We start from the raw sequence: 25,057 nt of genomic DNA on the forward strand, positions 1-25,057 counted from the left end.
CTACATTGTAGCCACAGCCACCCTGGGGCGCACTGACAGAGGCGAGGCTGCCGGACACTGGCGCCACCGGGCCCTCTGACCACCACCAGTAGGCAACGGGTGAAGTGTCTTGCCCAAGTGGGCAAGACACTTGTGTGGGCAAGTGTCTTGCCCACACAACGACCGAGACTGTCCAAGCCAGGGCTCGAACCGGCAACCTTCCGGTTACAAGGCGAACTCCCAACTCTTGAGCCACGATCGCCCCACATTATATATATTCACAGATATCAACTGTTAGGTTCAGTTAAAGCACAATGTTTCTTAGATTTAGTATGTAAGTGTGAAATATTCATGATCTCAAGAGTAATTATACAATTTGACATAATTGAGTAGTAATTATGTCAAATATTTCAGACTGCAGAAAAAGTCTGTTGGAACTAGGTTATGTGTCGGGAGTTGTCAGCTAGATGGCAAATATCACTATTGTCCCTAGTCTGTACCAGACCCGCTAGTCATGTATACCAGCGGTCCCCAACCCCCGGGCATCGGACTGGTACCGGTCCGTGAGTCGTTTGGTACCGGGCCGCGAGAGTTGAGGCTCAGGTGTGAAATGTATGGTTTTCAGGGTTTTTATCGGTTTTCAGCGTTATTTTGTTATCGTTTTTATCGTTAACTCTGTTTTCCTGGGTCTTTTCACGTGTGTTATGAATAAATCTTCTTTTTTTCGGTACCGGTATTAGTTTTATTTTGTTGTATTTATCCGCGACACCTTAAAGGCCGGTCCGTGAAAATATTGTTGGGCATAAACCGGTCCGTGGCGCAAAAAAGGTTGGGGACCGCTGATGTATACTAATTGTTAACATTTTAACTGATGCCAAATGGTGGTAAATTGTTCTGTCTTAAATGTTATTCAGTGAACTGCCAACAGATGGAGCTGAAGCCTCGACATCGTTGTAGGAAAACTGTATAACTCTGTTAATCAAGGCCGGATCTTCTTGTTAAGCTAGTCACTGTAATTTATTTTGATGAAAGGTGAAATAGGTGGTGGAAATTAGCTGTCTATGAAAGCTGGATGGCCTCGCCCTTATAGGGGGAGGAGGTCAGTTCAGTGCTGCTCCACATTGAAAGGAGCCAGTTGACGTGGTCGCCTGCTGGCCGAGGTGCTCCAGGCATGTCCTTTCAGGAGTGGGCCCTGGGGTAGTCCTAAAACAGTCAGCTGGCCTGGGAACTTCACAATGTTCCCCTGGATGTGTTGGATGAGGCAGCTAGGGAGAGGGAGGTCTGGACTTCTTTACTTGGGCTGCTCTCCCTGCGACCGCACTTTGGATAAGTGAAAGAATTGATAGATGATTTATTGATTTTTCATTCGCTTTTATTGAGATGGTTGTGGTGAGTTGTAGAACAATACAAACAGTTGAAAATGCACAGCACAATGCGGCTCACTTTTAAGTCACAATTTATTAGTTTTTTAGACGTTCATTTTTCATATTTTAACATGTTTTCATATTATATTTATTATCAGTTTAAATGTTTTTTTCCTATTTCTTTGTCTATTTGGAGTGTAGTATAGGTATATGCAATGTTCATAATAATAATGTAAGGTGCCATACGGTTAAGCTGCATTTGAAGTAGGAAGCGATCGTGGCTCAAGAGTTGGCAGTTCGTCTTGTAATTGGAAAGTTGCCGATTTGAGCGCCGGCTCCGACAGTCTTGGTCGTTGTGTCCTTGGGCAAGACACTTCACCCGTTGCCGCCTACTGGTCGTGGTCAGAGGGCCCAGTGCCGCCAGTGTCCGGCAGCCTTGCCTCTGTCAGTGCGCCCCAGGGCAGCTATGGCTACAATGTAGCGTGCCATCACCAGTGTGTAAATGTGTGTGTGAATGGGTGAATGACTGAATGTACTGTAAAGCCCTTTGGGGTCCATAGGGACTAAGTAAAGCGCTATACAAATACAGGACATTTAAAGTATGATTCTTTATTGAAGAATGTGACGCTGTCTATTAAACAGCCCTCAAATTTCACTTGATATCTGAGTGTTTCTTAGTTTTAGACTAGTCCTTAGACTGTTTATTTTTTCCTTGTTTGGTTGATTCAAAAATTAGTCACCAGGAACACCTCTAGCTGGACCAGTGTTGTATTTTGTCTCAGCAGGATATTAACAACCCAGACGCATCAACATTGGAGTGGCTTCAGTGTTGAAGTCCCTCAAGAATGTGTAAGTGTGTGAGCAACTTTAATCCCTCTGAAAATGGGTGTAATGACTAGACAATATCAGCTCACAGAAGCTTGCAGCTTTAGCAAATCCACAAGTAAGCAAGACACGTGTGAAAATCCCCAAATCCTGATGTGCACTGATGTAGGCACATCCGATCTGGGAGGTGGAAGCTGTGGATGGCTTGGTTGTCTGATGACTTATTCAGACAGCCGTCTCATCCTCGTTTTCAGTACTTGTAGAAAGTGCATTACCATTCAGGCAGCAGCTCCGAACAATGCAGAAAAAGCTGTTCTGTTACCTGCAGGCACTTCTTTGGTTAACTAGAGTCATTTAAAATCACCATGCTGCTTTTAAAGCGTTATTTATCTGAGATTTGATGGGCTGTTCCAGAGCTTGATATTCTCATTAAGCTGCCATGTATTTGCCTCTAGGACGTCTTCATACTTCTTTTGTTGGTAGATTATACTGCTGATATCCCAAAATATGCTAATCCCCAAACACCTCATTGTAATATTTGATCCCACCGTGTAGCTTTAGCTTCTTTTCAGCAGATGCAGAAGCGAGCATCCCCCTAAACGACAGCCTTCAACTTTTAACAGTATTGTGGAGAAGGTACATGACACACTTTTTGTGATCCACTCTGAGTGATTTATTGAACATGAGTCCCTTCCTGTGAAATTCCAGGCTGACATGCATGCGAAGCGTACAAACAGGAGCGTCGGCCTTTACTGTCAGCGGTATTGTGGGCAGCTTTATTAAACTGCCAATTAAAGCTGTAAGAGCTGATAATCCTTTACTGTGTCTCCTGAAGTGCTTTATCATGACAGTCAGCCAGAAACACCTCAGCCCACTGTAATTTAATTCAGCCAAGACCACCTTGTCAACCAGAGGTTCCTCCCTTTAATTGGTTGCTCTAGTGATGGGTTTTCGTTTTTCGTTTTTCTTTTTTTTGCCTCATGTTTACCAGTGTGCTTCTTTCCATGTGCGTCTCTTGCCGAGGTGTGGTGTAGAGGTTTAGGAAATCAAAGATCACATGGTTTTTCTTTTGGGTTAGCTTTGGGCATTGTTCTTTTGTTCTCTGAAGTTGTGAAAACAGCACAGCTCTTGACTGACTCTTTAAGTTTTCCGGTCCAGCATGCAGTGCAGCACTGTGATATGGAGGAAATGGAGCAGCAGGGGATCTGGAGGTTTGACAACTTGGCTCCACGCCTCATGCATACAGGATTCCATGACTGTCTGAACCAGCAGTCACTGTGGACTCTGCTGCCCTAAAACATGTTTTCCTGAAGTTTAGGACACAGATCATCACTAGAGCTGTGTCTTTAAAGGTACTGCTGTACTTTTTGGGGGGTAATTATTTATAGTTGTGAGATCTGTACCATGTAGAGACTGGTATTGTGACAGTTTTGCACTGTAACATAATGGTACAAATATTCTTCCTTTGTAAAAAGAGTGCAAAATTGAGTAGAGGGATACATAATTGATATTATTAATTCATTAAGGTTGCCCTCCCTTCTCTAGCCTTACCCTACAGCTCTCAGTAATGCACCTGCACCTCTCACCAAGAGTCATCAATTAACCCAACGTGTAAATCTTTGGATTTTAGGGAAATCGGAGCACCAGAGAAAACCCACCTCCAGGACATTCCCGCTGTGAGACAGCAGTGCTTTTTATTCTGATCTGGCACTTTGAAATCTTGATGAAAAAGAGTTTTCACAGGACTCTGCAGTTTGTAAAAGCTGAATACATACATTGCTTATTGCTGCTTATTGGAATTAAGAGGCTAAGTATCAGCCAGGTGCTGCTAATCATATCCACTTGATTAGCTGATCATCAGGAAGCATGAGCGCCTCACAATGCTGAGCAAGGTCAGACCGAGCAGGGCTCTGAGAAATTATAAAAAATGCGAAGTTGTTTAAGTTGTTGCAATGACTCAGACCTCAAACTGACTGAAATCCTGTGACGAGAACGCAAGAGAGCTGTTAAATAAATACCCACAATTTAAATTTGTTTCCATGATGTATCGGTACCTTTTTGGTCTCTACTTACTTTAATGACCAGTAGACTGTACCTGTAGGAACAGAATCTGACTTTGTATCTGTGATAATTGACTCTTTCTAAGTTTTAGTATCTTAATAAGAATGCTAATAATAATATTAATTACAACAACTTTAAGTTAAGGCAAATTAAAGCAGTAACACAATTTAAAACAAATTAAAATTAACTGGCAATAAAAGAGTCTCTACAATATGTTTTAATTAAAAACTAAAATAAACAAGTGAATGGAAGTCACCGTCTCTGCAAGCCTTATGTCCTCAGGCAAGTCGTCCCAGAGCCACAAATCCCTGAAGGCGAATCCACGGTCACCTTTAGAGTTACAGCTCAACTGTGGAACAGCCAAAAGACCCCGCCTGAGGATGCCAGCAGATTCATGAGTGAACACTTCTGCTATTTAGCTTGGGGACATACCCAGACGTGCTTTAAAAGTGATCAGTAGAATCTTAAAATCAATTCTTTAAAAAAAAGAGCGTTCTAGGAGCCTGTGAGGAGAGACCAGGTTTGAGGTGATGTGATACAACCTGCTAAAACCAGTAAGAAGCTGAGCATGCTGCATTCTGAATTACTGTTTTTGGTTTGTTTGTTTCATGCCAAAGAGGAGGGAGTTGCTGTAGTTGAGGCACGAACAACTTGGTTTAATAGAAGATGGTTTTAATTGGAAAACGTAGGACTGGGTAACATTTTAATCTTTGCTTCAAAGCTCAGAGCCTGAAGGAAACAGTAATCCAAAATTTCTGGCAGTGCTAAACTACTAACTCCCAAAAAGTTTTAAAGAATCATAAGTACCATCTGTTTCTGCAGGCGTTTCCTAAAGCTGGGCACAGCGAGGTGAAACATTTGGACTTCTATGCAGGGATAGAGTGCATTTAATTTAAAATGGGTAGAAGAAGTGTTTGGTGCAATGATTGTAGCGGGAAATCAAAACAATGGTTTGCACATTACCAATCCAACACAAGGAAATCCTCTCAAAATTAGGTTTAAAATAAAGCTGTCATCACAGTTGAGGTAAATAAAAGCATGAAATGCAGTATTGGGCATCGGTGATGACACTGATTATTCTTAAGAAGAAACACCAGCTGTGGCTCAGGTGGTAAAGCGCGTCATCTATCGATCTCCATCTGCTCCTGTCCTCATGTCGAAGTATCAAGACGAACCCTGAAGTGTTTGAATGTTAGATAAAAGTGCTTAGGTGTAGAGTAAAAGAAAGACAGAAATGTGAATGTGCGTGATTGGGTGGATGAGAGGGGTAGTTGAAAGCACTTTGATTGCTCAAATTACAGAAAGGTGCAAAGTACGGTACTTTGGACTGGTACTTTAAGTACCAGTCCATTTACCGCAAACACCACTGTAAACACCAGCCAGTCCTTATTGAAGGACACAGCCGGTCTGAGTGACCTCGATTAGTTAGCAAGTCCACACTGCACTCACAATTGGCCTCACAGTTGTTGCCTTTGCCCTGATTAAAAAAAAAAAGCAAAACCAAAATTGAATGAGTGAAGAGATGGCATAGGTCTAATTAACAATAAACATTTAAAAGCTTACATAAAGGTTTCCTCTTGCCTTTCTCTCTGCGTACAGTCCCGTCCTCTTTAGCTTTTCTTTGTTTTTTTAATTCTTCTGATGATCACCAACATTAAGAAATACTTTTAGATAGGCGAAGGTGAAATACCAGTCAGTAAAAGCCTTCTTCCTTACCTTTTATTTAATTTTACCCTTGAAGAATATGATTGTGGAATTGAACATTAGAAGTTCATCCTTGTGACAGAAACACAGCGCATAATTAAAAAGAAAAACAGTTGCAGAAGGCTTTTTACCTGCCTCGTCATTTTTCTGCCTTTGCCATTTCCATCTTCATTTGCTCCTTTTTATACCCTCTCTGTTTTTCTTTTTCTTTTTTTCCTCCTTTTTAATGTTACTCAGAACACACGCAGCTTAAGCTTTGATTCCGCTAGAGTTTAAGTAATAACAGAGCTGGATATTTGAATTAAAAGGCTTTTATGGTGAAAGAGTCAACCCTCCAGGTTATACTGCAAATATGAATTAAAAAAAAAAATCTGTGCATGCCTGGAGAATAGAAGCTGCCCTGCACTAAAGCTAATGTGGCTTTAAGGCATGCATATAGACTCACACACACCCTCCATCATTTTGGTTTGTGTCACCTTGGAGTTGAGAGCATGACTGGCATCCTTTGACATGCTAATGAGTGTGTCTCTCATAGGACCAGACACTCACTGATAGGACGTCTTAAAAGGTTGCTGTGAATAAAGAGGCAGTCGGACCTAATTGTAGCCTGTATTCACACACATTTGGCTTAGTGCTCGGCTGTCGTTCCTGCTATTATGTCACATTGAAAACAACTGTCTCCTTGATATGTATTAGTTTTGGAAGTTGAAATTACAAACCGCCTCTTCTGAAGAAATAAAGCGAATTGAAGGGTTTCCTTGGCTTTCAGAAGGTTTTGAAGCTTTCGTGAGCTCTGCTGCCAGACTTCTATAGACTTCTAAAATATGCTAAAGGCTTGTCATAGAAAGTCACAAAAAGAAAAAAAATTGATTTCAGATTTGCTTTTTGCCACAGATAATGAAAGAATTGCCAAAAGTAATCATTTTCCATCCTCTTGTTATAACATGCTGCGTCAAGTCAAACCGTAGACGGTATAAACGATGAACATGGTGACGAGCAAACCAAGAGCACCACAGATAGTCCTCCTTTCTGAAACATGGTAGAAAAGTAGATTTAAGCTTTTCTTCAGTATGACTAAAAATGAGTGAAAATGCCAAGAAAGTCAACAGAAAAGTGTTTACCTAGGTTTAAGTTAGAAAACTGTTTTCCCACTGACTGCTATAGGACCAAAAGTCTTGTTGCAACCACAACTATCACCCTTCAGGGTTTTAAGACATTCTGCACTGGGTTCATTTTTGTGACCCGAAGGCTGTGAGTGCAGGAAAAAAGGGTTTAAACACTTACTTTCTGGCACTTGAGGCTTCTTACTCTGCTGCACTTAACACATTTTGCTGGCACTGATGTACATACTCAAGTAACACTTCATGGTCCAGTGAAAATCTCTGTTCTATTAGTGTAAAGACTATGTTTGACTAAAAGGTTTGTTGCACTACAGCTTTGACAACTCCCAGTTCACTCCATAGTCACAATATTAAAACATTAATTTTGCATGTGGAGTTATTTTATGTACTAATGCAGTGTTCAAGAGGATTGTACGATTTTGTAGCTAGAATTTACGAAAGTCCCTTAAACATGTCACATACAGGTAGGGATGGGTATCGTTTAGGTTTTATCCGATACCGGTGCCAAACCGGTACTTTTGAAACGGTGCCGGTGCTTAAACGTTGCTCGAACTGGTGCTTAAAGAATGGAGAACACACACTTTGTCAAAAAACCTCTCATGTTTAGCTGGTTTTTTTTGGTTAAAAGATAACAATGTTAGCCTTTTATGGTATATATGGTATCACTCTTGGCTGGAAGCAGTGCTTAAACAATGAAAAAAGACCACAAGCTTTGTCCAAAAACCTCTCATGTTTAGCTGTTTTCTGCTTTTTCTTTGGTCATTTTAACCTTTTTGGCCAGGGTGAAGGGAGTATCTGCCATTAAACAAGAAGACAGACGCATGTAACTACAACGGTGTTTGCTAGTTCACCTTACGTGCATTAATTTAATAACCTGGTTAGCCTACTTCACGTAAATTACACACGAACAACATTAAGCTACTCACACACAGAAGAATGGTGGCTGCTGCTGCCATCATCATCCGTCATCATTTCTGCTACACTGACAGGGCTAGGGGCCAGGACTCTCCCCTTTGGGTTCTTGGGGGATGTTGCTAACTCCGGGTCCGATAACAAGCACCACACCCGCACTCGGTATGAGGTCTTGCAGCAAGCTATCAAATACGGTATATTTCTGGGCTTTTAAAAAAATGCTATGTGTCGCCAGGTGTTTCATCAGATTCAAGGAGTTACCTCCTGTGCACAGTATCACCTTAAAGCGCCTGTTGCAGGCTGCTGAGTTTGTATCTTTTGCTGTGAAGTACAGCCAGACTTTGACTGCTTTGCCTTGGGCATTTTTAATCTGTAGCTCTAATCTAAAAGAAAGTACGTACCTGGGCCTGCCTACTATCCTCGGAAAGGTAAAATGATTGGCTAGAATCCACAGCTGTAAGGGCTTTCTGAAGGACTTCACTTCACACTTCTTCTGTGTGATTGTGACTCTCCACAACAGGCAGACTGGGATTAGATGTAAGTATGAAAAATTGACATGTTAAAATTGTTTGGCCTGGCTCTCATTTTTCACCTCCTTTCAATGGCCTATTTGAATGTTACGGTTTGTCTTCAGGGCTGAAGGTCACATTAGGTTTAGGTTAGGGTTTGGCACCTAGTTGTGATAGTTTAATGTAGTTTTAGGAATATGCTTATGCACTGGTGATGTGTAATGCTATGTAAAGATGCCACAAAAGGGCTGTTGAAAGTCCCTTTCTCTGACTAAACAACCATAAACAGCATATCAGGTAACACTGAGGCTGTTAATGTGAATTTTGGTGCACCTTGGGTACTGGTTTAGGGTTTTTTAACAGAAGACATTGTAACTCATCACACAGGAAAAGACAACGTGAAAAATATTGATAAGCCATGCAATCAAGCTAGGATGCACATACAGTATCAAGACAGTGGAACCACGTCACACTAATGGAAATGGACTGTTAATCATAAAGGGACAGATTTACTCATGCATTGCACCAGTTGAATCTGGGTTTTGACGTAAAAAAAAAAAGGTGATAATATTGTGTGCAGGAGGTGGCAACTCGGATATTTTATGTGACAGACCCTGCTGGATATGCATTTCGGGAGCCTCTTGCTAAAGATGCAAAATATAGAGAGAAGAATGTAAAGTGATTTAACAACGTTTGCAACTCACAATTTAGTGCTAATTGCGCTGATATTTAACGCACTATAAAGCATGTCTTATTTTCTGCCCTTGATATTGAAATGAACAGAAGATTCAAAGCCAGAACCGTTGTGCTGTGAGGTAACGGCGTTAATTACCTAGACAAATGGACTGCTATAAATGTTAGTGTGTCACCTTGCCCAAATGTCTTTCTTGAAAATTGTTCACTCATGGCTTTGCTTTTCTATCAAGGTTCAAAGCGTGGTGTCTTTTTTTAATCTTTCCCCCCATTTTTTAAACAGCCTGCAGTGCCCTCCATGTAAAAGGCAGTGCATTAAAAATTATGGCTCTCCTAACATAATCAGTGGTTCCACTTTCTTTTTGACGGGTTCATCATCAAATAAAATCTATTATGAATGAAAGCAAGCTGTAATTTCTCTAAGCAACGAGGGCCATTAGCAGTTCGAGTTTTTATACAGCGCGGCACTGAAAATGAAGGCGCACTGGAAGTGATTTGTCGATCCACCAACAGCTCCTAAATTGAGTTTGTCTCACTATCCTTTTGGGGAAGAGAGGGATTTCTCCTCTGACATGGTTCAATAAGAGCAAAGAAAAGCCTTTGTAACTCTTTTCCCTCCCTCCCTCTGCTCCTGTGACTGTAGGTGGAAGACGACATTATAGGGAAAATCTCGAAGCTGATGATAAAAGACTGATGTGCCGGCTGAAAATACCTAAAATGACATTAGCCTCACTTTCATGTGCCCCTCTGATAGTAAAGTGGCCCCCTGGAATCCATCATCGCATTTATCTGGGAAGGTGTTACATCTTCAATTCCTCTTCCCACAAACAAAGGCTGTATTGATCAGTTTCACAATAAATCCACTGACTGAACAGTTCTGCAGCGCTCTGTAACACTGAAAATAAGCCAGCTGAAGCAGTTTCTAAGGAACCGCTTCTGATATATCATCTTACATTTGAAGCAGCAAGTCAGAACGATCTGGTTGATAGGAATCTCTTCCTCTGTTATTAGAAAAATATCTCTCATGCTTTAGATGTTAGGAAGTATAGTCTTTGAAGCTTATCTCGCTGTGTGCATAAATCTATGCAAGACGTACGTGACCTCAGAGGGAACAGATGGAAAGAGAGAACAGACATCGTCCAGGCAGGAGGCAGCAAAGTCTGATACAAGGATCCAAGGTTGAGAGACAGTGACAAAGTGCGAGAGGAGAAAGTCTTTAACTATGCATTAAAGCTGTGACAGTCGACAGAAAAATAGATTCCCCTTGTTTCCTATAGGACACGACTGGAACCTGTGCAAACAGTCTTTGAAAGCCTAATTTATCTTATCTAAAGTTACTTTTAGAAGTTACATTGCGGATGGTTTGGAGACCAGATTTTGAAATGTCTTTGTAAAAGGATGAGGTCACAAATGTTGCTTTTTATGTGGTAATGATGAATGAGGGACACAGCTAGCTGCCTTGTTTTGGCATTGATTTAGTGAACAGGTGTTCATGCAGAGTACAGTGACTAACGCTGTCTCCTCAGAGGAGCCTGCAGCCACAGGTCCCTGTAGTCTGATGAGATACTTAATCAACTCATTGCGTCACATCCTCAGAGGCACAAACGCAGCCATTTGCTCTTTTGATGTTTCTTGTTCTTTACTATGCTATGCATGGTGGCCAAAATATACTGATAATGGAACAGACTGGATGCACAAAACATGCAGTTTTCTTTTATATCAAAACCAAAGGGAACAATCATTTACTATTCCTCTTCTTTGTATTCTTTCCATCAGAATTTAGAAGCTGGCTACTAGGATTTACTCCCATTCAACCTAAGGAACATCAATGAGGCTTCAGTAAGGGCTGGGTGATATGGACCAAAAATTATATGTCATTGTTTTTTAACTGATTATCATACATGGAGATGTTTTTTTCACCTGCCATCAACAGGCTTTACTAACAAGGAACCATAGTTTAAATGAACATGGCGTAATGTGATAGTTGGGATGTAAATGCTAATCAAGTTCTTCCCCAGTTAATCAGCAAAGCAATTTCTCTATGGAGCTAACTTTGTGCATACATGCATTATCAACCAACCAAAGGTTGATTCTGTTCATCTCGATGTAGCGTCCGTAGCGCAACACTCTGTGAATAGTACTCATGGTCTTTGATCAGTGGTCATGAGAATTTACATAATCATGATGAAGGAACTGACCTCACAGCCCATTGTTCATTCAGTGGGATGGTTTTAGTCATTATGCAAATGTACTGTTTATAAGATTGGGGAAACCTCCAAGTGACTTCTTCAGCTGAGACTGAAGAAGTCACTTGGATGAGTGACAAAACGTTTCGCCCACAAAACGCTACGTCCAGATGAACAGAATCAACCTTTGAAGATTTACTTACCTGGATGATTGAGAATGCATCAAGACGTTAATTCACTGATATCACAAAGCGTTCGTTACAGATAAACTTTACTTGGGTGGTCCACCAAGTGTAGCAACAGCCTCCCAAGTTTACTTTATGAGTTATCTAAGTATACTTTTATTTTTCATTTCTGTTTTATTGTCTCTCAGAGGGAGTACTGCAGTCCACAATCCTAGTGGAAGAATCCTTGAAAATTCAGGCCCTGCTACCCAGCTATCCCCAGTTAGGGAAACTTGTTCCAGCAACTTACTTCCAGACAAAACATAGATTTTCTAGTCTTCTTTTACATAAATGTAACTCCACTGGAAAACTAAAAGTGTGCACTGCGAATAAACATTCAGTTGTTGTCAGGTTCACGTGAAGTTCTTTGAAGGCAGGAAGTTTGTTGTAGACCTCACAAAGACACAGTCGAAAGCTTCAGTCCTGTTCAGAAAGGGGCATTTCAATTATGTGGTTTTTTAATTGGCTTTCCAAAGTTTAACAGCATATCGCTCGTTCTTTTATATGCTAAATGCTCTGTACTCGTGTGGGCGTGTGTGATTATGTGCCAAAATATATTCAATTGCAAATTTTGGCTTTGATTCAAAGACACTACCGCGTCGCTCAGATTGATGAGACGTGATGGACCCTGCACAGCATCTTAAACACAGATGGTTTTGGAAAATGAAATGCCTTTTCATAAACAACATTGCTTGAGATTGAATCAGGCACTGGTCTGTGGAGAAAAGGGGAAGTCGGGAGGCGTTGGGAGGCATGGGGAGGGGGTGGAGGAGGAAGATAACAGAGGGTAGAGGGTGTGTGAGGAGCCAGGGAGTAAAGGAGAGAAAATATATGATCATGGGGCACAAGGGGTTTCTTGCTCTATCAAAGTGGCTGTGGGAATGAGAGTGAAAAGATTAAGATAGGTGGTTAAAAGAAAACAGAATCCAACTAGGTTATTCTGCAGTGAATAAGGGAGAGAGGAAGGGAGGTTTTTGAGGTTGACAAGAAAGTGAAAAGCATTTGGTGCAGTTAGAAACTGAGAAAGACACATCCCTCGGGAGTTGACATGGGAACCGTGGTCTAATCAGAAGATGCAGCAGCTCTTCACAGATGAGTGGATACACAACCCTGTCTGTTGCTTCGCTGGCAGGAAAACCTCGTAATTGAATCAGATTTTTTTCCCTCCCGTGTTCTTCAGTGGAACTTTGCAGTCGCTCACATCTTTGGTTTCGTAGCTCTGACTTTTGCTGGAATGCTTTAGTGAACATTTCTGCGAACCAGAAAATGAGTGCTCTGTGTTTTTACCTCACGAAGATCTGGCCGACCTGATTTGTAGGCCTTGTTGTTCCTTTTGTCTTAAACATTGTGAAATGTGAAATTAATAGTCTGCTTTGCCTTCCTTGATGCCTATACGTCTTGACTCTTTTGTTAAAGTTGCATCAGTGTCATACCAGCTAGTACGTAGTAGCTACACAGGTGATACTTACCTTAACTATCAGTGGGGTGGGGAAAAACATCGATATTGCATAGTATTGACATATTTTAAGTATCAATACAAGGACACCGAATATCAAGATTTATTAGATAAATGAAAATACTATGAACAAGAGTGCTAATCTCATGCCCCTCCAGCCTGAGATAACCGCAAAAAGCATTCGACACTGGACACACTTAGCTGCCTGGTAATTGTAATGAATTTGTTCACGTTCCTCAACCAATTGTAACTTCTGATGACTAAATGGTTGCCCAGAGCTGAAGGGTGTTGCACAACCACTTCACGAGGCAACCTTTCTACAAACAGACGCATTGTGACTTAGACTGACTTTAGTCACTCTCAAAGGGATTGTTAAAGTTTTGGATATAGCCGCTGATAGACTGCCAAAGTGTGCCATCAGTTTGACCGAGTCTTTGTCAGTGCACACGACTCAATGGCTGTCAGCTGGTTGTATTGTCTTTTATACCAAGATATGGAAAAAGTCGTCCTGATATGAATTAGAATCAATACTGTTTATATTGGCCTTGATAAAATTCTTTCAGAAACAAACAAAACAAACCGCTTATCCACATCAGTGTTGTGCAGGGGCTCTAACCTATCCCATTTTCTTTGGGGTTTTGCTTATGTGCGATATATTCAGAGAACTTGGTGGAAACATAGAGTATAAAATAATAAGATGGTGGAGAAGAACAAGAACCAGAATGTGGTGTGTATTAGGTTGTAGTGCAGTAGGGGGTAAAACTGAGCTAAAGAAGGTACTGCTTCTCACTGCGGGAGTGCTCCAGTTTCTTCCTGTGGAGACGAATAGAGAGAGTATGGCACCTTTTACATTGTAACTGCAGACGCTCCACTCATCCTCTAACAGCTCCAATTGTTGGTTTTCTCTTTTCTTCATCTGCTAGTCCTTTGGGCTTTCCCTCAGGGAAAGTCTTAGAGGTCTTTTCTTCCTCTGTTTCTGCATTTTCAAACCCTTGTAGGTCGGTGGTTCTTAGTTAAGGGTGTAATAGTATGCAAAAGGAAAGGTTCAGTATGATCTTCACTTTTTAAATTTTTGCATATAGCAGAGACGAAGGTAGTTACTCAATTCAAAAGTGACCATAATATGTTATATACTGAAATGCTGCCAGTGCCAAAATTAAAAGCACACAGTCACCTAACCTGATCTGTGTGTTATCAAAGGGTGTAGGGCGTCTTCCTCCCATCACCTACAACTGCTCACGCCTGTTCCTTCCTGATCCTGGTTCTGCTGGAAGTTTCTCAGAGATTTTTCTTAACACTGTCATCAAGTCCTTGCTCATAGGGGTTTTCACTCTATTATTGTAGGGCTTTTACCTTACAGTGAAAAAGTGCCTTGAGGGGACTTTTGTCATTTTGTACTATATAAAAAAAATTGAATTGAATCTTTATAGGCTATTCACTGAAAACCAGCAGTGTTTCAGCAATTTTAGCTTTAAAATTGCACAAAATGTTGTGCTCCTTATGTTTTGGTCAGAATGGAGGACGCTGTCATCTTTTTCAAATAAACTTTATTGAATTGCACAGCCCTTTTCTCAGATGTGTCTACCGTCTGTCCAATGCCCAATGACTAATATCCAGTCTTGACTGCCACTGCAATCTGCCCCTGTTATTTATTTCCCCTAGCTCCCACTCAACATGTCAGCATAGCTTTTTGATTTTTCATCCTCATGTCAAAGGTGTTGTTCCGTAATCAGAACTGCTCAGGAACCTCCCGTTCTCATAAAACATTGTTTTTGTATTTAGTTGCAAATTCACTTAATGAAGGAGATACATTTTTAGTTACTAGAAAGAACAGAAATAATAGCAAATGCTTAGATAGGTTAACAAGGATATCGTCTTGACTGTGTGCAGACTAGTCTTAACTGGCGTTAAATCAGACCTAATTTAAGTGGACAGGTCTGCATTTTAACCTGTGGCTGGCAGTAAGCACATTTCTACAGGAGAAAGATCACCAGTTTGAGACCTGGAGGAGAAACAAACCCAACCACAGGGGAGGGGTCATAAGCTAGTGTACTGCCAGTGCTGGCCCCAAAACCCAGATAAATGGCACAGTTGGATCAGGAAGAGCATCCAACATAAAATCAGTGCCAAATCAGACATGCTAATCTGTCCATACGGTGACTTATTTCCCCGTGAGAATAGTGTGGCAATAGTTGGCAATCAGATTGACTGTACCATGTTGGCTATCTGTTGTGGATCCAGTGTTCTGGGGGACACGAACTCTAAAACCAATCTTGTACAATTGGCTGTATAACTGATTAAGCACGAAATTGTAAGTGCTCATAGAACAGATGTATAGAGATAACTATTGATTTTAGTAAATGCTGTGCAAAGGTCAAAATATGCTTTTTACTTCACTAAGCACCTAATGACAACACCACAGTTTGCATATTTAAGAAACCTTGGCTTTCAGTTTGTGTAATTAGGAGCTTAATGATCTGAGCTGTTAATTAAACTTAATAAGTCACTCTATTATTGCTTTCCCCTCACTCTGCTCTTCTTAGGTCTTTGTCTCCTTTTGTCCTCCCTTTGTGTTTTTCCTCTCTCTGGTTCATTCTTTACAGCCCTCTTTAGCCCTTTTTCCTTTCTCTAGAGTAGCCATGTCATTGAGATGGATGTGTACTCATGATTGGCCAGGGAGAAACCTCGGAGCTTGAATCGCATTGGCTTAGAACAATTTGTGTGTGTGTGTGTGTGTGTGTGCGTGTGTTTGTGTGTGTGCGCTCACATGCAGATGGAGGCCTGCCTGGTTAACCTATCAGTGCTGGTCAGCATCTGTGTTATTCTGTGTTGTTTAATAGAAGATGGACAAGCAGTGTAGTGATCTCATCTTTTTTTTAACAGCAGACTAGGACCCTTTATCTGAATAACTGGCCTCTTTTCTAGCCTGCTGAGATCATTGAACACTCTTGGTAACTGCTGTTACTTGACCTCAGTTGTAAACTGTGTGTTGGTCTATTGCCGTGCATCTGATTGGTTATTTTAATCTTTTGTTTCAGTTCATAATAAGTAACACATTTGAAATAGTTGCTAGCAGAACTGGCATCCATATTAGACTTTATGAGTAACGGAATTACCCCAGCATGTTTAAAATGAAAAAGACCATAGTTGTGCCTCAATAAGCTGTTAATCATCATTAGCAGTGAAGGAGCCATGCGTTTAAGAGTCACAAACAGGATCAGAAAGATGATTGTGTCTTGAAACTGAATCCGAGCACGTTTGAATGGAAATGTGTGTTTCTTGCTTATACTAGCAAACTAGCTTGTTTAGCATGGTGGAGTTCCTAATTCAGTGTTTTTGGAATAGTGTCCTAGGCTTGTAAATTCTGTCATACTGTACAGACACTTGATAAATCAAGTGAGAAGCCACACCATTAAAGCTCTTGCTCTTGTCTTTGAACTCAACAAAGGTGGGCAGGATCTGCCAAAGTAGCATCTGCACTGTGTTTGTGTGCTGCCTGAACTTCTCAGTCTCATGCTTTGTTTGACTTTCTGATTATATTTGGACACTGCAAGACACTGATTAGAATAATGAAAATCTTGTAGTTCGGACCAAAAATTGGGTCAAAATGTCTGTTTACCAGACTAAGCCTGTACATTAAACAAAAAGTCTCTAAACCTTTGAGTTTAGTATAATGCTGGGGTACCTTTACAAGCATATGCAATGAATGAGGATTGATGGGCTTGTCTAAGAGTTGGCTAAACCTTATGCATCTGAGTGTTTACAGCAGGAGCTCCAGTTTGAACTGCACAGAGGGTTAACTCTTCCTACAGTGCTATAGTGTTTGGATGTTTGTCATCAGCAGATGCGAAGGTGTTCTGGATTTTGCACATCATTGTTACACCTAACAAAAGCAGTGACGAAGACGTGGATGAGCTGTTTAAACCAGTTTCACTGACTCTAACATAACTACTGACATGGAAAGGACAAGATGTCTTACATTATGTGACGAGTAATTTTACATGTAATTGTGTCATTAGCTTGCTTTTCTGTTGGTCATTATTATCCCCTGCCTTAAATTTCACATTGAAAAAAGCATCTGCAGGCAGCAGACGTGCATGTTTGTGTCTTTGATGCCAAAATGATGGATTATACTGGGAACAGAAGGAACCTTTAGGAATTAACAACCTGCTTATCTGCAAATGGTGCCTGGAAATGTTGGACTTGTTTGCATGATACATGAGCCTGTTCATGGACCCAAATATTCATTTCATTTCAGTAGGTTTAGATGCGAACTAATATATGTCACTACTCAGCATGACAAGGTTGTTTATGTTGGAAAAAAGAAATTCTGCTGTTTATTACCATTTGTAATAACAATAGTGGTTCTTGCTTTCACTTAATAGCTTTAACGCTGGTAACTTGGTCTTCCTCACTCAATACAGTCAACATTACAATAGATAGTCTATCTCATGAGACATGTGGACTCAACAAAGAGTTCTCACATGACCAAAAGATGATACCTAAGTTGAAGATGTGAGAGGAAAAAAGAAACATTGCATGATGGGAGCATCTTCAAAATCCTAATACAACAGAAAGTTTCTGATGTTGTTAACCCAGCTTAGTTTGAAGCTTAGGGGATTTTTTTTTAAAATAATAACATTTAAACAGGAAGTACAGCGAACAGATTCTTATCTCAGGATGTCAAATGCTGCTGTCCTGTCAGATACTTCTGTGTCCTTTGCTTTGCCTGTAATAATAACAGTAATGCTGGATGCCACCACCTAACTAAAGCACTAGAAAGTCCACAGGAGACTTGAAGGGTAGCGGATTAACTCACGAAGCTTAGAACTACAAAGAAAGAACTACATTCATGGCACATTTGGGAAGTATGTGTTTTGCGCTTTGTTCGACTTTGCTTTTCACTTGTCGATGAGGTTTAGTAAAAACTGAGATCTGAATAAAAGTACAGGATGCTGACATCTAAAAAAAATTCAATTTTATCGATTTAACACTGAATAACAGAAGGCTAAACTGTTAGCTTGGTGTACTATTAAATCAAGAAGCTCATGGTTTTCTAATAGGTTTTTCTTCATGCTTTCTTATGCAAACAGTCATTTTGGCTGCAATCTAAGTGACAACATTGATATCATTTTAGGTGTGAATTCAGGAGGGTTATCCAGCAGACACATTTCAGACAATCCTCAACAACCTGAGCGGCGCTACAAACCGTTATCTGTGCTCATTCTAACCTTGTCTTGTATAGCTGTGCTGTTGGGATTGTAAAATGAATGCTTGTGCAATTTCTCAAATACAGCAGTTTCTGTGCTGCAAGTTTTTTAATTGCTTGCATTCATTTTCTCATATTTTACAGATAGATGCAGCAGCGATGTGATTTATAGTATTGCTACTGCCTCTTGAAATGGAAGCTGTAAACACTAGGGAGTGTGTGTGGTAGGTAATGTGGATTTAGTGACAGGGCCATAACAGACAGGAATAGACAGGCTTATTAGCGAGAAGTGTTCCTGTCATAGTTTACTGCATGCACTTGGCGAGTCAAACCCTGCACGAAAAATCTGTTAAATTGCTGCTGTAATCATCTCTGTGGAGGTCAATCGTGCCATCGATCAGCCGCTCCAACGTTTAAATCTCGCATCTACAGCACAGTCCAACATTACAATGGATGACAACATGGCCATAAAACCACCAATAACACTGACACGTAAACATTTATAGACTTTGGAACTTGACCATATTGAATAGTTGAAGTGTTTTCCCAGATCATATGTAGGGAATATTGTGGAGGTTTTCGGATTTTTTTGAAGGTATCAACAGATTGTTGAATGCAGAGCTTTGCATCGAAGTATTCTTTATATTTAGGGTTGTTAACCAAATGCATTAACCTCATTGTAAAAAAAAGCATAAAAGGGCAGCGAAAAAAAGGCACAGTTTGACATCATCCCTAGTACAGAGTCTGTGTCATTTTACCCATGTGAAACTACCCCAATTAATAAGATCACTGAATTCACAGCAAGCATCAAATGTGCTTCCTCCAGTTCTTCTAGCTCAGCAGTCCCCAACCTTTTTTGCTCCACAGACCAGTTTATATCTGACAATATTTTCACAGACTGGCCTTTAAGGTGTCGCAGATAGATGCAACAAAATAAAACCAGTACCGGTACCAAAAAAAAAATAAATAAATAAATAAATATATATATATATATATATATATATATATATATATATATATATATATATATATATATATATATATTATTCATAACACACGGGAAAAGACCCTAGGAAACCGAGTTAACAATAAAAACGTTAAAAAAATAATTAGAAAAACCATAAATTTCACACCCGAGCCTCAACTCTTGCAGTCCGGTACCAACAGACTCACAAACCGGTGGTTGGGGACCGCTGCTCCAGCTCAAACAGTATTTCCTGAAATGGGAAGACAACTGAAGTGGACAAGCATCTCTTCAATTGTGCTAGACACCAGAAAAGCCAAGTTTGTACAATGCAGAAGCCCGAGTCCTCTGACATTTTTTGCATTTCATTCTTGAAAATAGCTCAAGCCTGTATTGCGCTTGGCTTTATACAAGCGCAAGATCTCTTTTTATGACCTCCTTAAAGTAGGACTGTTATTCCAATTGCTTGGAAGACTCTACTCTTGGACCTCCTCACCTCTCCATATACATACAGTGATAACTTAATCCTTTAACGCCAGGTATTTTATATTTGATGAAAGTCATATATCCAAGTTGATATTTAAGTTCTTAAAATGATTTAATAAACACTCCAGTTTCAAAAGGTTTGAATTTTTTTGTCAAAAATGTCATGCCTGTTGGTTCAAACTTTACAGGGTTAGAGAGCCTCTCCAGAACAGACCACGTATTAGTGACAAAAGACATGACACTGAAGTCAGAAATGGCATCTAAGAAGTAGCTGGGGTGTAGGTGGGTTGCAAAGCAGCTTGCATTGTCTGCAATAACTATATACAGTCTGAAGCAGCTTAAACATTATACATCTATATTGCTAATAGGATCAGTAAAATGGAATTAGCTTAATTTTGTATTTTCAAGGGATTATTCATATTGGACTACGGCAATTAAAACTGGTTTCTTGTAAAGTCAGTGGGAGCTTGGTTGTTTGTGTCTCTGTGTCAACAAAAAGCATTTCCTTAAATTCAAACCCAAGGACAAGCGAGTGTAACTAATGCACTAGATGTCTAAAAGTGAATTTAAAATTGATACAGCAACATCAGCAGACATCTGGAGAGATTCAGAACCCTTACAGTAACCCTCTTGTCTGAACAGTTGGGTCCTCCTCTGCAGTATATAGACTGTAACTGCTTACAAAAGTCAAGCACTGTGGAAAACATTATCATTTCTGCTCTATTGTTTTTTCTCCTTGCTTAATATGTCCTCATTTTAATGAGCCTTGTACACTTAATTGTAGAAAATTGCCTCTCAAAACATTAGCAATTAGGCGACGCTGGAACCTAAAAGTGTATTTGGTATCTCTTCCGTAATAAATTACTTAAAACTTATGAGATTGTTGCACAGTAATTTTCTGTTGACTCACTATTTGACAATCAACAACTCACTAGTTTGAGCACATTTACGCATAATTGGTCGCAAACTGCAGAGAGATGGGAAATGTGATCTCTTGGCAAACAGCTCTGGCACTTTTTGTGCACTGACAGCCAGTAAGGAGCTGATTGGGTTTCTTCAAAGCTTTCTTAAAGCTTCTTGCTTTTTCAGACCGATGCGGACAGGGCGCTCTTTCTGCATTCTATCAGCTCCTTCATTATACAGACGTAAAAAATTCATAACACAAGAAGTCACCTTGTCAGTTTGTGGCCAGAGATTTTAAATGTCATCATTTTTATTTCACTTTGTGATCTCGTACGAGCCAAAGTTGTGACAAATCATTGACAAAAACCTCTGTAACATAAATGTATATATACACTACTGTTCAAAAGTTTTAGAACACCCTAATTTTTCCCTTTTTTCATTGGGAATTACGCAGTTTAATGTCTCATTGCACTCTGAAATGAAAGCATAATACAAATAAGCAATTGAAGTTAAAAAAGAAATCATAGACCAAATTTATAGACCAAAGTGTCTTCTAAACTTTTGACTCATCAAAGTAGCCACCTTTGGCAGATATAACAGATGAACACACCTGTGGCATTCTTTCTACAATAGAAATCAAAATTCTTCATAAAGTTCTTCCCATATCTGTTGCAGAAGTTCCCATAAATGTGGCACTTGTAGGTCGCTTTGCTTTCACTCTTCTGTCTAGTTCATCCCAGACCAGCTCGATGGGGTTTAAGGCTGGAGACTGTGCTGGCCACTCCATGTTTTCAAGCTTACCATCTTGTTCTTTTTTTCTGAGGTAGTTCTGGCATAGCTTGGACTTATGTTTTAGGTCATTATTTTGCTGTAGGATGAACCCCTGACCAACTAGGTGCATACCGGAGGGTATTGCATGGCGCTGAAGAATGCTGTGGTAGCCATTTCGGTTCAGGGTGCCTCTCGCTCTGTACAAGTCACCGATCCTGGATCCAGCAAAACAGCCCCATACCATCACACTTCCTCCTCTATGTTTGACAGTTGATGCCACACACTGTGGAACCAACCATTCACCTATTTGACAGCATATAAAGATCCTGCGTGATTTACTGAATTTGGATAAATCACTCCATAATACCAGTGGCAGTGGTTCATGGACCAGCCAAGCCTCTTTGTCTTATTCTGATGCCTGGCTTTCTTGCTGCTCTTCAGAGTTGAAGCTGAGACTTGCTTACTACGACCAATATTAAGCTGTGCTTGAAGCTGTTATCCTGTGAGCTGCCTATCATGCAAGCGACTCTCAGAAACTTGTCCACTGTTTTATTTATGGCTTTGGGTCTGTCAGACCTCTCCCTGTCAAAATTTCCCCAGTTTCTGAGTGCCTTTCGATGGTGAAGGAAACTGTATTCACTGACACCCTGACTTTCTTTACAATTTCTCTGTAGGAAAGACCTAAACTTTTAAGTGTTATGATGGTCTGTCTCTCTTCCATTGTTAATTGCCTTTTTCTCGCCATTTTTGTAGCAACACACTACTTTTTGCAGTACAGTACTGTTAAACTGATGCTCACGAGGGTATGGTAGCATAATGTGTTCCAACACTGGTTTTATGCAGACAGATGGGGTTGTAAGTAATCCAGAAAAGCTGGAACACCTGGAGGAATTATTAGCAGCAGCTTTCAAGGCTTGAGAAAGGCCTTTTTATATAATTCTGAAATGTACATTATTTTTTTTGTTTTGGGTAACCTTACCTTTTTTAACCTCTGGCAGTTCACCACTTACCTTTGTACCATTTCAAGCTATTCATTGGACTTGAATGACTTGAATTGCAATACATAACTGTGCATGTAGTAACCATTTAGCATTATATCATTATTTTTCTTATACTGGGCCTTGGTGCAACACATAAAAGCAAACAAATAATAATAATAAAAAAAAAAACAAACCTCATGCTCTTCTGATTGGCTGTCCCTCGTAGATAGCATCTGGGTGGACCATCTGCTTGGAGCCAGAGCTGTCCCCGAGATGACTGAATTTACGATATAGATATAAAAAGTGTTTCGAGCAGTCTGAAGCCAGACTGAGAGAGTATTTGGTCAGGGATTATTTGCACATACGCTGGCGTCACTTGAATATTTCCAAAAATGCAGCTCTTGTGGGGTGTTCCCTGTCTGCAGTGGTCAGCATTTATCAAAAGTTGTCCAAGGAAGGAGCAGTGGTGAACCAGCTACTGTCTCATGGGTAGCCAAGGCTCATTGCAAGGGCGTAGATTTGGTTTTGGCATTGGTGGGGACGGATGATTCAACCACAGAACCCTGCCCTGTTTCTTTTTTTTCCCCTTTTTGTCTTTGCTTCTTGATAAAAAAGGAGAAATATACTTGCCTACATATGCTATTCTACATGCTTTTAAACCATTTAAAATTACAATTCATATTTTTACATTTGAATTATATAACAAATGACTGACTAAGTATTTTAGAGTTTAGTTTACTTTAGCCATATTTCATATAAATCAGGTATCATACAAACATAAAAATAGCTTCGAATACAGTCATGACAATAAAAGAATATGACTTTAAGGACTTAACAACATTACTTCAGTTATAGTACACCAACATCTCTGATACATTAGCACTAAGGGAACACTGAATGACCTGGTGGTTTTGTCCATAAAGCTACTCATCTAAGATTACCACAAAGTAAAAGATCTCTCAGCAAAATTATGCAACATTTTAGGCACACTATTGCTTATATCAACTCAGTGAGCTGAGATTTTTTATTCTAAACATGAGGTACTGTTACAGCAACAGACATGGACTACTGGTGTCCCACACAACAACTCAATGTCCACTATGTGAAGGGGCCACACACATGCCTGCTCCTCTCGTTAACTGAGATAAACTGCTGCCATATTGGTTTTACATCTATACTGTCCAGTCTCTCCTGGTGGACATACAGCAGCATTGTTTAATCTCATTCGAGTCACTGTTAACCTTACCCATCTTTTTAGTCTTCTGAGAGCACGGAAGCTTCTTTTAGCCTCAGTACATGCGTTTTATCCTCAGATTACAATTATTATTCTGTGCTTGATGTGCCTCACCTTTGGCCCTGGCTCTTCCCCTCTGACTGCACTAGGACATATTGCCACCTGATAAAATAACACATTGATTCGTGCCATATAAAAAGTGAGACGTGTCAATTCAGATTATTTGTCAAACATACACTAATGAAACAATTTACATCAGCAGCCTAACAACTGTCATGATAATAAATACTAATTAATCTATAGCACCAAATCATCAGTCAGTCACCTGTGACCTCGCCTCTTCACCTCTGTCTGAGCTACAACATGGCAGAGCTGCCTCTGTCACCTGATAAATAACAGTGAGACATTCCAAATACATGCAGTCACACATGTGCTTCAAATACAGTCATGAACCAGCAAGTCATCATCCAATTTCACCTGTGATCTTGTATCACCATTGTTGGTTGGAATATTTGCAAAATCATGACTACCTCATGACATTTTGTCTCAAAAATTAACACTATGAATATGTCAGTACCATGAGGATGAAATTATTCTGTCACCAACATTTAACGTTAGACATATAATTTTAACAGCCTCTATAAACTAATACCCTGGCTTGCTCGAGGCTGCCGTTTTCTCTGACAGTTTCAATCAAAATTAGAAATGCTACTGTGGGAGACTGAGATAACAAATAGTGCTGCCTGTTGTGCAGTTAGTTTCCAAAACACGTTATTCATGGTTACATACAGTTTTAGACTGATGTGGGCCAAAGCCTAGCATAGCCTGTAATGTTATTATGACGGACACGTTTTTTGAGTGAACTTGACTTTAAGTGACTTACAGGTTTCTTTGAAAAATACTTTCTTATATCCAGGTTCTTCCTTTTTGCTGCCGTCCTCCTCTCCTCCTCGCAGCGCAGGGTTGCCGCTGCTAAAACTAAACAGAGCTCCCCGAAAGGCACAGCCAATCACATTGGCCATATTTGTCACATGACATAGGACTCCAGTAGAGAACGTAATTTAACTCTTTCTGCACCGCTGGGTGAATGAGACGTCGACAGATGTTTTTTTTCTTTCTATCGGGTTTGTTTTTCTTTACTCGAAGAGATCAAATTATTGGTGGGGACAATTCAATAATCGCTGGATATTGGTGGGGACATGTCCCTTCCGTCCATGCCAAATCTACGCCCTTGGCTCATTGATTCAGAACTCATCAATGAGTTGTGCTTTATTTAGACCAGAGTGCTTGCTTTGCTGTTTTTATATGCACCCCAATGTTCTGATGTCTTTCTTTGATTCACTGAGTGGGTCTTCCATAAGCTTCTCACAGCATGGTAGGATTGTACCTAATCTAACCTCAGCTAGTAACTCAGTCGTTTCTCTGATGATGGCCAGAAGTAGACATAGAGGTGTGTCTCCTGTCACCTTTCAGGTG

General features: G+C 40.2%; 1 protein-coding gene and 1 long non-coding RNA gene across 4 annotated transcripts in view; both read left to right on the forward strand.

Annotated features, from left to right (window-relative positions):
• The window catches only part of LOC146498995 (uncharacterized), a 30,994-nt gene extending 13,334 nt beyond the window's left edge, over window positions 1–17,660 (forward strand). Inside the window, exon 2 of the long non-coding RNA XR_014870223.1 lies at window positions 264–17,660. This is a non-coding gene — a long non-coding RNA (uncharacterized LOC146498995). The remainder of the gene's footprint in view (window positions 1–263) is intronic.
• Window positions 1–25,057, forward strand: part of LOC146498994 (carboxyl-terminal PDZ ligand of neuronal nitric oxide synthase protein-like) — a 240,285-nt gene that overhangs the window by 48,978 nt on the left and 166,250 nt on the right. The gene's annotated exons all lie outside the window — the stretch shown is intronic.

The sequence above is a fragment of the Neolamprologus multifasciatus genome, chromosome 17 (genome assembly GCF_963576455.1).
Source record: "Neolamprologus multifasciatus chromosome 17, fNeoMul1.2, whole genome shotgun sequence".
Classification (NCBI taxonomy): Eukaryota; Metazoa; Chordata; class Actinopteri; order Cichliformes; family Cichlidae; genus Neolamprologus; species Neolamprologus multifasciatus.